At 33.9% G+C, this 15,413-nt stretch overlaps 1 long non-coding RNA gene across 2 annotated transcripts in view; it reads left to right on the top strand.

Annotated features, from left to right (window-relative positions):
* The first annotated feature begins 2,930 nt into the window (after positions 1-2,930).
* LOC145675858 (uncharacterized) overlaps positions 2,931-15,413 on the top strand; it is a 528,367-nt gene continuing 515,884 nt past the window's right edge. For both annotated transcript variants that reach the window (XR_014129231.1, XR_014129232.1), the window contains exon 1: positions 2,931-3,040. This is a non-coding gene — a long non-coding RNA (uncharacterized LOC145675858). The remainder of the gene's footprint in view (positions 3,041-15,413) is intronic.

Below are 15,413 nucleotides of genomic sequence, written 5' to 3'. Positions count from 1 at the left end.
TCTCCAAAACGCATAGCCTTATTTTACATGAAAATAATAATAATATCAAATAAGTATTTCTACATTTTTATATCATGTATTATGTTTTTCTACCATCAAATGTCAGTGTAACTGTCTTTATTTCAAGCAATAATACTGTTTATGCTGTAGCTCATAAAGTGAATAAAAAGATCCTTACAACTGTAAATTTTAAACGGCTAAGTTTTATGCCTGCTATATGCCAAAATCAAATCCTACAAATATACGCACATAATTTCATTTCTATATGTTTTCTGTATCGTCGCTCTGCAACCTGTTATATCTACTCCTACCACAAATTCATTACAAAGCCAAGACAAAGCATAACAAACAAAATCAATGGCACTAAACTGACAAATAGTTAATTCAGTAAAAAATCACGGCACCAAACGCTATGCTCTGGTCTCTGTTCTGCTCACCTCCAAATATAAAACTAAAATATTTCATCTTCCTACATATATTCCTAAATAATTATAGTCAAAATATTAAAGTCACTATATCGACTTTTCATATCCCCCCTAACATTCGCTTCAATAGTTTCAAATATTTCACAATACACACTACATCCTTCATCCATAATTTCTACAAATCTTATATATTAATAGTAGAAAATAAAAGTTCCTCTCCTCACATTCTAAACAAATACATAAAATTATAATCACGTACGTTCACAAATCAATTTTGTTCCTCGTGTAGCATTGTCGCAAACGCTCTCGCCTTCAGTGCAAGTAGTCCCGTGTTCGTTGCCGCTCAAAAGTCAAACAGCCATCCTAAGTAATTTTTTCCTGCGGTTTCCTCATTCATACCGAATAAATGCCTAAATAATATATAGTATACAAGTTCCGCGTTACTTCCTTCCTTCTCCTATCCTTTTCCTTCCTTTCATCAAATAATCTGCTCGGCAAGGGTCATCATCCTTCATACACTACAAACTATTCAAACAAATACATAAAATCATAAACACATAGCTTCACAAATAAAAAATGTGTCCCCAAAATCATTCTCGCAAGCGCTCTCACCTTCAGTACAAATGGTCCCATGTTCGTTGCCGCTCAAAAGTCTAACAACCTGCCTAAGTAATTTTTCCCTGGAGTTTCCTCATTCACACTGAGTAAATGCCAAAATAATACCTAATATACAAATTTCAAGCCACTTCCTTCGTTCTCCTATCTTTTTCTTTTCCCTTCCCTTTCATCAAATATTCTGCTCACCAGGAGCGTCATCTCATACAATACAAGCTATCCAAACAAATGCATATAAGTTATAAAAAATACGTTCACAAATAAAAAAATTGTGTCCACACATAGCAATGTCACAAGCTCTCGACTTCAATACAAATGGTCCCATGTTCGTTGCCTCTCAAAAAAATCTAACAACCTGCCTGTGTAATTTTTCCTGGAGTTTCCTCATTCATACCACGTAAATGCCAAAATAATACCTAATATTCAAATTCCAAGCCAGTTCCTTCCATCTCCTATCCTTTCCCCTTCTTTCATCAAATAATCTGTTCAGCAAAAGGGAAGGGGGGTCATCCCTCATACGTCACAAAATAACATGGGCGTAAATGTCCAAACCCAAATAGTATTTCAAACAAATCATTTTAAATTATTAATCGTATCATCTATTTTATTCGTGTAACTAAATGTAAATCTCGTACATAAAAATACAACGCAATTTTCTTACATAAGTACAACAAAATTTCTAAGATGCAGTTATAAAAATAAACAATTATACATGCATATTAAAATAACATAGCAAAGCGAGTCAAAAAATGATATTCCTATAGTATTATTCAATGCCAACAGCATCAACAAAAAAACTAAATCAAATGCCTAGCGCTCAGTAACTCAATGTATCATACAAAGTAAAAGCTAATTCACAAGATCAATAATGTATCATGGCACTTTTCTTAAATATGGTTAGTAACGTATTCCTAAAGGTAATATTATTCCTAAAATACTAAGTTTAATCAAATATATAACGTACAGCACATTCTGTTCCAAGCATAAAATGTTCATTCTGCAAACAATTCTGTCATCAGTACACTCTATCTTAAAATCAATCTTAATCCATATTCCGTTTCCGGTATGCGTTAACAGTATGTATCACCAAAAAAAGCTAAATCCAACTTTGTAAAAATTTGTGTGCACATAAGGTAGGTTTTCCATGATATCTCACAATAAAACAAAATAACAACTAGCTTACTCCCAAATATACATTTCCTCAATCATTTCTTGTCTTCACAATAATGCCAATACCGTCAACATTAAGTCTCGTAAGTAAGATAATCCGCGCTGTGTATTCCTCTTACAATCCAACAAGTTAAAACAAAAAGTAAAAGTTACCGGTATATTAATATCTAAATAATATGTAAATACTTCTACTCATTAAATCGCAAATATCAATCTCGTTGGACCAATATTAAATAATATCAAAATTTAAAATGCCTAAATGTGGAATAGCACAGTCACACATGCCTTTCTATATAATTCAACAATCAAAGATAAAAATGGATATTATATCTCCTGCACAATTTTGAATCAATAAGATTTAACATATCTGTAAATATGTCTCTTCATTTTCTTTCTTACCGCATTTCATTCCAATCATATCAAATCTCACCCGCTTCATACACAAATTTCTCTTATCCTCCTCAAAAATGTAAAAATGTACAACAGATGGCAGCACCAATCACTTATATTCTGCACAGAAGAAATCAAGTTCTTTATCAATTCTATATAATTTTCTGTTATTCATAAGCATATAATAATAATACAATCACAAGCGTCAAAGGGTATATATAAAGCATATATACTTTACATAAAAACAAACACTAAAATCAATTTCTCAGAGTTTTTATATTTGGCAATAGCCTAGTAATAGAAGCTTCAAGGATCCAGGAATGCCCGTCATTCATTCCTTCATTTTCAAAACAGCATGCAGGAAATGCTGCCCAATTTTCCCGCTACTAATTTCATGGCGCTGTAATCGCAAATCTCCAATGGATGTAGTGACGTCAGCGGTAAGTAAATATTATATTATTTATTTCAGTCAATAAAAAATAATTAAAGGGTTAATTTGATATAATTAAATAGTACTATAAGGTAATAACGGTACGTATATCATCATACGCGATTACATTAATTCTACAAAATCATCTTTAATTGAATAAATTAATACCAATTTGATTAAAGGGGTAATCATTTTGATAGGAGTTTGATTAAAGGGGTAATCATTTTGATAGGAGTTTGATTAAAGGGTTAATTAAATTGATATCAAAATTTAATTAAATTATATCTTACAATGTTGCCTGATTTACACTATAAATATACAAAATATAGGGAATTTCAACCCTTTTAGGGCATAATTTGGCAACACCGCCGCGCTAGAAGCCCGTAATATAGCGTAAAAAGCCTTAATTAAAATGATATCGCCTCAGGGAGGTCAGATAAGGGAACTATTCTACTTGGCTTCAGCGTCGTAAGAATAAGTGCCATGTCTGACTTTATATCTTAATTACAAGTAGAAATTATAGATCGTCTACGTCTGGTTTCAGTACTGAGTACTTTAGTATTCAGTACGTTCTAATGATGCCTACGAAAGTTCCATAATGTGAAACGAAACCGTGTTGTTTTATACCAGTGGTACACAGTAAATCAATATAATAAAATAAGGAAAACAATCTAATGGAAGATTCTCATCATGAAAACATTTTATTCTCTGAAGTCAACATAATGTTAGTTTTATCTTGTCGGGCTACAGATGTCTTTAGTAGCAATTTAATTAAGAAAAAATCTTAGAGAAGTTATTTTTCAGAAAAAAGAAAACTAAACCAAACTCGTGATATAAGAAAAGAAATTAGTCATTATAGTAATAACCAAGAAACTAGAATTTCTTTCTTTCTTTCTTGTAAACCATTAGTGGAATTGAATTGAGACCAAATCCTCTTCATCACTGAATTCGTTATAGAGTAGTTGTATTAGATAAAAGTAATAGCTACAATTTGTACTGCAACTAAGATGGCACATTTGTAAGTGTGAATATACCTGTAAGATAGCACATGTATAACTGTGAATATACCTGTTGATAGTATTAGATTTAATTATCTTAATTGTCCATAGTACAGGGTGTCCCAAAAGTAGGTACACAGACCAGCATCGATCAAATATGACATCTTACTTTGTTAAAATAATGAATGTATTTGCTTCGGTCTGTTCCGAGCTTAACATATAAGTGAAAAGAAATTAAGAACAAATAATAAAGGAACTAAGTCAATACATGTATGGATAACAATAAGTAAATGATACAAAATACCATGAGCCGATCAGTAACTTCATGTAATATTTTCATATGGTATACGGACAAAATCTCGCAAGGCCAAAACCTCGCGTGGCCAAAACCTCGCCGCCCAAAACCTCGCGTGGGCAAAACCTCGCCGCCCTAAACCTCGCGGGACAAAATCTCGCCGCCCAAAACCTCGCGTGGCCAAAACCTCGCCGGGCCAAAACTCCCGTTGCCAAAACTCGCCGGGCCAAAACCTCGCCGCGAATGAAACTTTTCTTTAAAATTTAGCCAATGAATTTCTTAATATGCAATTCCACATTACAAATAATAATAATAATAATAATAATAATAATATGATACAAAACATAGTGTGCGTGGGCTTTCTCGGGTTATTCCCGTTTCCTCCCACTTTCTTTATTCGATCATTTCCTTCATCCTGGTCATCTACGTCTCCTTTAACCTACAGGACATAATCAAGGGACGTCGTAAAAACTCATATATTATTTCATACTTTCATAAATATTATTAGGTTTTTGTTAAAATTTTAAGTTTTTGGATGTTCCAAAGTTCACAAAACTAACCCCGTTAGTTGTCATTACTTTCCTTACAGACTTTCTTTCCCTATAACCAGTTTAAAAACATCCTGTCACCCTACCTTCACATTGAAATTCTCTAATACAGAAATAGAATTTTCATATGGTATCGCGAGACTTAGTCAAATACCCGTGATACTTCTTCTGAAACAGCGTCTTTTATACCATCATCCTTATCATCTGTTGGAACATTTACATTTTGGTCAGGCGAGATTTTGGCTATGGCGATATTTTGGGGCGCGAGGTTTTGGCCCGGCGAGATTTTGGTCCGCGAGGTTTTGGCCAGGCGAGGTTTTGGCCCCGCGAGATTTTGGCCCGCGACGTTTTGGCCAGGCGGGGTTTTGGCCAGGCGAGATTTTGTCCAGCGAGGTTTTGGGCGGCGAGGTTTTGGCCAGGCGAGGTTTCGGCCCTGCGAGATTTTGGGCCGCGAGGTTTTGGGAGGCGAGGTTGTCGCCGCGAGGTTCTGGCCGCGAGGTTTTGTACCCCAACCTTTTCATATATGTCAGATATAATATCTTGTCATATACTGTAATTTGTGCTTGTACAGTTTCAATATGTACTTTTTAAATACTTTTTTAAAATTTAGAAACTAATACAAAAATTCTGTGTCATTTCTTGTCAGTACTACCAACATAATTTCGCATTAGGATAATCTTGAAAGGCGAATCTTGAATTCAAGATTCGCCTATACTTTCTCTTGAGTTAACATCTGTAAATTTCATTGCCTAAGGTTATTAGGCGAATCTTGAATAGGCGAAAGTTGAAGTCACCCCATTTGTATGTGAGATCCTGACCGCCTATATTCATACGGGAAGTATGTACAGATCGAACACTTATACAGAACGTATTACAAAATATGCGTTTTCAGTTATACGTTTGCTGTACGTTAAGTCCAAAACCTACAGGCTTTACAAATGTAACATACGATTTTAAGTACGCCACATACCTTTTTTTTATCAGTGCAGTTTTACAATATATATCTACATAGGTACATCTATTTCTATATCCATCTATAGTAAATCCATTAAATAAATACGTAAGTGAAACATACTTAGTTACCTTTCATGCTTTACCCAGAATTTGAATTACCTGAATGACGTAATAAAACGTTTTAATATTGAGGATCAGGAGATTGGTTTCGTACAAATTATTATAAATTCTATATGTGGGCAACGTTTGTACAAGTTGAACAGTTTCCTCTAAAAGTAACGAGAGTACGTATGTACAGTACTAGCTATCAACTATCGTTTACTTATGAATCAAATTTTATAGAGATCAAAATGTGGGGGTGGGTGTCATTATGTGGAAGATTTTAGGGTATGGTCTAGGAACTCGTGGAAAAAAAAGAGGAGTTTATTTGTGACATTTCCACACTTCTCAGTGGGTCACGAAACAAATTCTCCTGCGACGTCATACTTATTAAAAATGGCAAATCGAAAATACAATGTGAGTTTTTAAGTCATTAAGTACCCATTGTTTGCATAACATAATACTGTATACGTGCAGTCACTACTTTCATGCACTGCTTTCGTTAATCTGCACTTAAGAGTCGATGATTATAATATTCTAAATGTTCCGACAAAGCACATTTTCTGAAGGTATAAGAGGAATCTTATTTTTAAAAAAAACTATTATTTCTATTCACTTCGTGGTGGCTTCCATATTCTTAATCTGTACGCCAATTCAATTGTTTTGTATTCTCGGCACCTAATTGAACACTTACATTGATTGAGTTTTAACGGAGCAAATGGTTGTTGAACATAGTTAAGCTGAAGTATTAACTACAGTTTAAAATCTTCAAGAAAAAGGAATGCTCAGAAGCTAAATGTACCATGAGATACAGAGAAGGTCAAAGTAATATTTTGAAATAAGATCTCGAAATATGATGATATACTAAAGTAGGACGAGATAATTTTGACTTCTTATAACGCATACCAGCAAAGGGGGAAAAAATCAGCATAAATATGTAGTAAAACGAAATTTCTCATGATTTCACTTCTATACAGATCACGAACTTGAGCCGCACTGTTACTAGCATAAAGAAGAAACCTAATTACATCCATTTGAATGCAAGTCGAAAAACGAACATTGTTACTTCTTCTTCATCTTCTTCAATATTTCTTGTTAGTTTTTCTTTATCTTTCTTCACTGAGACAACTTGGGAGTATTTTCATAACTTATTTTGCAGTGCCTGTCTTCACAAATATATATCCCGAAAGCAATAACAGATATATCATCACCTTATTTATTGAAGTAGTACTGAATGTGTAGTTCGTCATGGCAATTGAGATTTTGTTGTTGTTGTTGGTTGGATTGTGCTTTACGTGAGTCTCATCTGGTGTCGTTATTGTTCCTACAGTCGTTGGCAATCACTCTTGTGTGTCAGCCAAAACTGTTATCCCCATCCCGGGGGTCAAGTAATGACCCTGTTTGCATTCAGAACGGTTTACACGTACGTACACATATATGTTTTTTTTTTTTGCCAGATGGGGCATACAAAATAAATAAATAAATAAAACGCGCAGATAAACATAATAGCTATAAAATAGTTAGGTTGTTAATTTTATCTATGATCTACCAAACAAGAAAACATTAACTGCTTTTTAGTGATGTAATCTGAATGTCATGCGTTTTGCAATCTGCAATCATCCATCAGGGTTATTTTATCATTTATCATTTTTGCCCAGTTTCCTCAGGCTTTACAGGAAATTAGCTTGAAATTTTATTTTTATGTTGATGAGTAGCAAATGCTCTCACGTGGGACAATATTTTGCGATCTTTCTTCTGTACCTTTCATATTAAAATTGGTTTAAATTCGAAGTTTTACACAAAATTCAAATACCTCATATGGACATCTTAGTAAAACCATTCCCACTCCTGTGGCCCCGCGTAGCGTAGTCGCTCACGATCTCTCGTCTTTGCTGCAAGCGGTCTCGGGTTCGATTCCCGGTGGGAACACTCGGTCGAAAAACTGTAAAAGCTGAAGTTTTCGTGAATGAAGTTTTCCTTTTTCACACCAGGCAAATGCCGGGATGGTACCTAGCATATAGGTTCCAGACTACCTCCTTCTTTCCCCAGTTCTTTCTTCCTTTCCTTTCCTTTCCTTTCCTTTCCTTTCCTTTCCTTTCCTTTCCTTTCCTTTCCTTTCCTTTCCTTTCCTTTCCTCGGATAGTGTGATCGCTGAGGAACGTTATCCCTCAAATGTGACGGGCTAACATGGCCATAGATACCGAAAACCCAGAAATCTAATCCCACTCCTTTTTTCTTTTATTTTAGGTCAAATATTAAAAAGCGCTGAAAGACACGTTTACTTAATTAATTAATTGTCTTCTATAGATGTATTCTCCAATTACAGAAGACCTGAACAAAATATTTTACAATCTTGTTATTATATATAATAGATTTAAATGTAAGAAATAGTAATATGAATACAGATAAAGTTTATATAGTTAATTTTCTAATATTATATTATTAAAATTGGAATAGCTACAGTAGGGAGAAAATACATAAAATTAATACATTTATAAATAAATTTGTAAGTATTCTTTACAGAAAATTATAAAACATTTTGTCGCAGTGATTGACGGTAGATTTGAAATAACATACTGAAAACTAAACACAATTTCTGTGATATAATATTAGCCAATGATGAATTTCTTTAACGCTCCATTCTAGTTGTATTATATAATAATAAGTATCTTTGAGGAGTACCGGTATTTGCCATTTTTACGTTAAATTTGAATACATTCAAATACGAACTCTTATCATATATACCTTTAACTACTTTGTATAAAAAATATTTATTAATGATTTTAGATAAGAGATCTTAATACCGAATTTCATGTATCTAACCTTAAAAGATTCTGAGATATGGACATATTATTATAATAGTTACAACCGTATCACGCATTCCGCCGAATATATTAGAACAAGACCTTTTAGTATATTGCTTAATAATTGAGGTTTGAATTTGCTTATTTATGATTATATATATTGAACGATTTTACAATATTACAAGCGATTAGGGTACAGGTAACGAACTAAAAGAAATATTAACAATGGAACAAAATAAAAAGTGCTTTCCAAATGCCCTAATGAGCACCACCATACTATTATTATTATTTAGGATTTAGGATTTAGATTTCTGGGTTTTCGGCATCTAAGGCCATTTAGCCCTTCTCGACTTGAGGGATGACGTCCCTCGGCGAGCATACAATCCGGGGAAAGGGAAGGAAGAAAGGAGTGGGGAGGGAAGGAAGCGGCCTGGGACCTATAAGTTAGGTACCACCCCGACATTTGCCTGGTATGAATGAGAAAAACCCAGGAAAACCTCATTCAGGGTGGGGATAACAGTATCGTGTAGCCTATGTGTTTTGCTATTTTCCGTAGGCATGAAATAAAACAATTTTTTTTGTATATCATAAGCAAATATGACAATAAAAAGCAAAGACGAGATAAAATAATGACAAATATGTCTAAAAATACCAACTTTGACATTCTACAGATTGTCTAAGAAGATATCTGCCGTTGAATGTGTCCATATGGAGCTTCTTATCAGAAACTGAGTCCGTAATGTCGTTTCGAAACGGGATTTGGTATTACATAGTTCACAAAGTGAACCTTCATTTTTTTTTTCAAAAAAGGAACTTCATAATATATTAAACACCTAATTCATATTGTAATCAACTTTGGCGTGGGAGATCCGGGTTTGATTCCCGGCGGGAGATCATGTGGTTCGGATTTCACGTTAATTAGTAGGTCCCGTCTCGTATAGCCTCGCTGCTGAAAGGGACGTTAAACTCAAAATGTATTCATATTGTAATCAAATACTGCTTGGGCTAAGTTCGTTTATATACTGTATATATATATATATATATATATATATAAAATTGTCTTAATCCAACGTAATTTTTCATTTGCTATTTCAATGAGAAACAAGAGAGTTGCTAAAAGAATAGTTCTCGGCTAATACAGTAAAACCTGTCTTTAGCGGAATTGAACGGGACTCACAAAAGATTCCGTTGAAGTCAGGTTTCCGCTTAATGGAGGTAGACCTTTCCTAGAAAAAAAAAGTACATGTTTATAACGGACATACTGAAAAAAGTATTGCTATACGTACTTTGTTCAATTACAGTGCTTCTTTCTTCTGCGAGTTAATATACACAAAAAACTTAAAATGAACACAAAATATGTTATGTGCACGTTTTCTTTATTTTTTCCATTTGTCAAGCAGGGTTTTCTGTACACATTGCTGCTTGGCTCCTTGGCTTTCGGCACACATTTTAGCCTGAGAAACTACACTAAATAAATGAGAGTCATTTTTTTTTTTTTTCGTGAGACAAACTGTCCAGATAGATTTAACAAAAGAACGAAGAGTTTAACGCAGACAATGTATTGGTTATATTTGTCCTTCACAGGCTGTGTAAAAGTTTTCTAAACGCTGTAATCCGTATCTCGTAATTTTCCGTTAAAGGTTTGTTTTCCGTTGTGCGCATAACGCAGTATCTTCTTAATGAAGGAATGTTTATACTTTTTTATTTTTGCTCCAAACTTCATGGGACCGTGAAATATTTCCATTTAAGACAGTTTTCCGTTTAATAAAGAATCCGTTGAAGGCAGGTTTTACTGTACTATGAAATAAACAGATGTGCTAATTATGATTTCTTTAGTGGAGTTACAAACAATTATGAAATGACAGAAGATTGAAGAAGAGGAAATAAAGTTTTTCTCTTTCTCTTAATGATTTATTTGTGAAAAGTAAACTGGGTTCTTGCATCTGAATGCCCGTTAAGTATGGTGTGTGGTTCTTAGTGGATTGTGTATATTAATAAGAATCTAAGGAATATATATATATATGACAATAATACATTATTGTTTTGTGCTACAAAAATATACCGGTTCGGGAATATACCGGTTATAACTAAATGGTAGAAGTTTATGATCTAAAATATACATAGGCCTATATGATCAATAAAATATCCTAAGGAACGTGGAAGAATGACCTAAAAATTATGAAAAAAATGGTTAAATTTGTGACTATACCTTTTCAAAGAACATAACAAACACCAAATAATGAACATTGTGTCTGCTATGATAAAAAAAAAGCCTAGCTTCTTCAGTTGTAAGTTTAACTTTAAATAAATAAATAAATAAAACAAATAAAATATAAATTTAAGCAATTTAATGAATAAAGCAAATACAGTAAATTATTCAGTTTAACGCTCACTAATTTCCCGCATCTCGGCCTCGCATCTGTACCTTGTGAGTCACTGCAAAGATGAAAGAAATAACGCCTCCGTTTAAACTTAAATAACATAGATATTGTTTAGAATTAAACAAATTATATATGAAAAGTCAGAAAGTAAATGTCAGAGACATATTCGGGGGGAAGGGGGGGACTTCCTAAGCACGCTGCATCTTTCCACCAATATTATACAGAGCGTTGAGAAGAAGTAACACATTTAAACGTCAGAACTGATTTTAAAAATATTACACACACACACAAATGAATTTTGGAAATATTTAATGAAAATAAAAATTTCAGTTTTTCCCTTTTTTTTTTTTTACATATGGTAAGCAGTCACTGGCGCAAATCCCGGGCGGATGAGGGGGACAAGTCTCTCTCAATCTTGGAACTGGGGGGAGTGTTCCCCCAATAATCCGATTTGAAATGTGTTTTTGGGAAGATTTGTGATTAGTTGTATCTGACTGCCACAAAGGAAAGTGAGATAAAATTGATGTCCCTTGTTGTATAATATAATTACAACTGATTCACCTCAGAAATCACATTCATCTACCGTAGCACGAGTCTCATCTCTCCCCCACCCAACCAAAATAAGCCTTAAATCTGTCCGCGTCCTAATGCTGAAGATAACTTTACTCCCCTGATTCTCCACAGCATTGTTTTTCAACTTCATAAATGTTTTGAACAAATCTTAAAAAAAAAGAAAAGAAATAAAGAAAAAGATTATGCGAACGGTCTTACCCGTCCCCCCAATGTTGAAGACAGATTTGCGCCAATGGTAGCAGTACCTCATTGACAACATAGGAACAAGCTAATATCTGTAGTTGAGATCCCCTTTCTTTTTCTTGTAAATTGACATTCTATGAGAAAATGTATTTGGTGCAACGTATCGAGCATATTATCAAAATTAAAAAAAGATGAAAAATAAAAATAATGAAAGATTACCGAAGCTTACCAAAAATGACGAATGTCACGAAACTTGCGAGATATGACAAACAATGACCTAAAATCGGAATAAATTATCTAGAGGCTGAACGTTGGCAAAATATGCGAATAAAATAAAATGAACTTTAAAATTAACATTCTTTCTCCGTTTCAGAACAAAGTATAATATGATGTGTATTCACTGGCGTATTTACGATTTTGTTTCGCGGGGGAGGGGGGGGGCTTGGCTAAATTTGTTCCTGGAAATGTGAAAATTCTGCAAGATATTTCATTTACTTTAAGAAAGTAAATACAATTTCGGGGCGGGGTGCTTAAGCCCTGGAGTCCCCCTAAATACGCCACTGTGTGTATTTGATGGGCATTGTGTCCATATTACCAGAAAAGAAAAACATTTCATGAACTTTCGCCTCCTAATTATAATAATAGATACATGCATCGCATTTTGCGATACAATTTTCCGTTTGCATTGCGTTTCCATGATTTTGTGTAGCAAACTAAGAAAGCATATCGGTTTAAAAAACACACGCACACGCACACACACGCATATATATATATATATATATATATATATATATATATATATATATATATATATATATATATATATATATATATATATATATATATATATATATATATATATATATAAAGTGTGTGTGTTTTGTGTCTTGACTTTTCCACCATTTTTATTACTGCTCTGTTAACTATTGTTCTCAACTAGGAGAGCAGTCCGTGGTATATATTTAGGGTCTATCCTTCTATTAACAAAATAGCTAACACACCATCATTTGACCCATCCTAACACTTTCTTCCTTTTTATATGAGACGGCAATTTCACACAACAGTTACGCTACCCTAATTTGACCCCCTACTAACTACACACCACAAAAAAATTAAACAAAAAACTGACGAACCAGTGGGGTACAAAACAGAATACCTAAAGAGAAACAGTGACACTTCGTCCCTCTTGTAAAACTCTGGTTTACTTCTTACACCCTTTTACCGAAGAAAAAATTGTCCCTATTCTTAGCTATTTAAAAGAGACATCCCCTATCTGTGTATTGAATATACGTGTGTTGTCATCTTTATTCATGGAGAAAGAGTACACATAAATAAAAAAGTGGGAGGAGGGTTTCGGAGGGGTTGACCGGTTTCCCCTACCTCTTCTTCTGTATGTGTGTTGCGTAGCTGTGTTAAAGAACCGGTGCGTTCAGTTTATGTGGCAATTCACTTTTATTATCACCCATTAATCACCTTTATATTTAACCCTGTCAAGTCTTGTCTACGTGTGTTCCCCAATGCTTTCTGTAAATCCTCTTTTCTCCCACCACTAACCAAATCTTTTAAGGTTCTTTTAAGAGTCTGGTGAAGTTCATCGGGTTTCTTGTATATTCTGTGCGAAAACAACACAACAATACATTTTAACCCTCCTTTGCCTAAAAGAAGGGAAGACTTACATATGCAGTTGATATGTTTGTTCAATTTCTTTTTTCTTTCTTTTTTTTTTCCATCTGAATCTGTCTGTCGCATGTAAAGTATATCTTGTATCTTGAAAATGTTAGAATTTAATCTTGAATCTCTTATGCATTGCTCCTGTATTTGGCCTACCGTGGAAATTTATATGATGTGAAGGGAACAGATTACAAATTGATTCAAAGATAATCAATTTTATTTCTAAACGTCTGGCCACACTTAAGTGTTCTCTCTTTTGGCTAAATATTATAGTTAGCTTACTGGTATTCGTACACAGAATATGGCTACAATTTCCTGTAAAAAGAGCTGCATACATAGTTGTTCCATTTACAAGTCCACGTTTCATACAATCTTTCCACGTAACCAGAAAGAAATAATTTCTATTCTCTATCATACTGCTATATTACGTCTGAATAGATATAATCTTGCTGCAGATGACGAAACTTCATTTGCGGTGATTCACACTCCCTCCACAAAGAAATGAAAACGCTACTGGCTACCTTATATATACATGTTGCTTTACATTACAATGTACTTAAATACTGTGAAAATTCATATAATACAATATAGTATAATGTTATGTAACTAGTAAATAATATAATACAATACAGGACGAGTAAAAATTATGTTACCACTCAAATGGATAAATTAATCATTCAACAAATGTGGTAAAGAATAATTTACATGATACTTTCAACCTGTTTGCCAACCTGTTCAACACATAAAACCCAGAAATAAGCAGTAGCATCTAAAGCAAGTAAACACGTTTCGTAGGAAAGGAATGATTTCACATCTCGTATCCGATCCCCTAGGTTATGGACGACGCGAACGTTCCTGCTGTTCACAATACTTTACGATATCCCATAACCAGAAATCACAAGTTTTCAAGTTTAGAGATTGTGATGACCAGCACAGTGGTCTACCACGGCAAATTCATCGATCGGTAAATGTATGGTCGAAACAGGAACGAATAATGTAGTGCTGTGCTATCTTGTTGGAAATACCCTGCAGGTCAGATTTATATTGGTAGATCATCAGTGGCATACTGCTGAAACTTCGTTAAGTACACATCTGACGCCATTGTGGAGTATCATAAAGTGGGATCCAATTACTCCAGCGGCGGTGATAGCATTAAACATTCACCTTCGAGGTGTTACACTTACACTTCCAAATAACTCGAGGATTTTCAAAGTCCCAGAAAATTGTTTTATGTCGGTTAACAAGTTCACGTGTGTGAAAAGAGGCTTCATCGCTGCCATTACATTCAAAATGTATTCCTAAATATTCTGCATTTTAGTTAAAATCTGACAGTATTCCTCTCTAATACATTTCTGCTCCATTGTGACTTATATTATTATGAACTAAAAGCATTTGAAAATAGGACTAATTATGCCCTAATAATATCAATAATAATAATATCAACAATAATAATATCAATAATCTATTCACGTAATAATTGTTATAGCTTGGCCGATTTGGATGTGGTATGATCAGATTCCAAGATGGTGTTTCAAGATATGTAACACTGATGATGATCATGATTATTATTATTATTATTATTATTATTATTATTATTATTATTATTATTATTATTATTATTATTATTATTATTATTTAAGATGGAGGGATCTCTATTCAAAACTGCACCGTCTAGTTGATTTCGATGGACTTTGCAATCGGGCTTGTTACATAACAGCAGCTTCCAATTCACATCTTCCTGATCTTGGCAACCTGTATTTCCTTGACAGTGAAACATTCGACGGAATACAGTTAGTGAACGATACAGTTCCATCAAACTTGCTATAACAGGGTTCCTACTTATCAGGGAAAATGGTGCAGGTCATGGAATATAAGGG

Source organism: Thermobia domestica, chromosome 18 (genome assembly GCF_964235325.1).
Source record: "Thermobia domestica chromosome 18, izTheDome1.hap1.1, whole genome shotgun sequence".
Taxonomy (NCBI): Eukaryota; Metazoa; Arthropoda; class Insecta; order Zygentoma; family Lepismatidae; genus Thermobia; species Thermobia domestica.
Note: the sequence above shows the minus strand (reverse complement) of the source record. Positions and strands in the feature narration are given on the sequence as shown.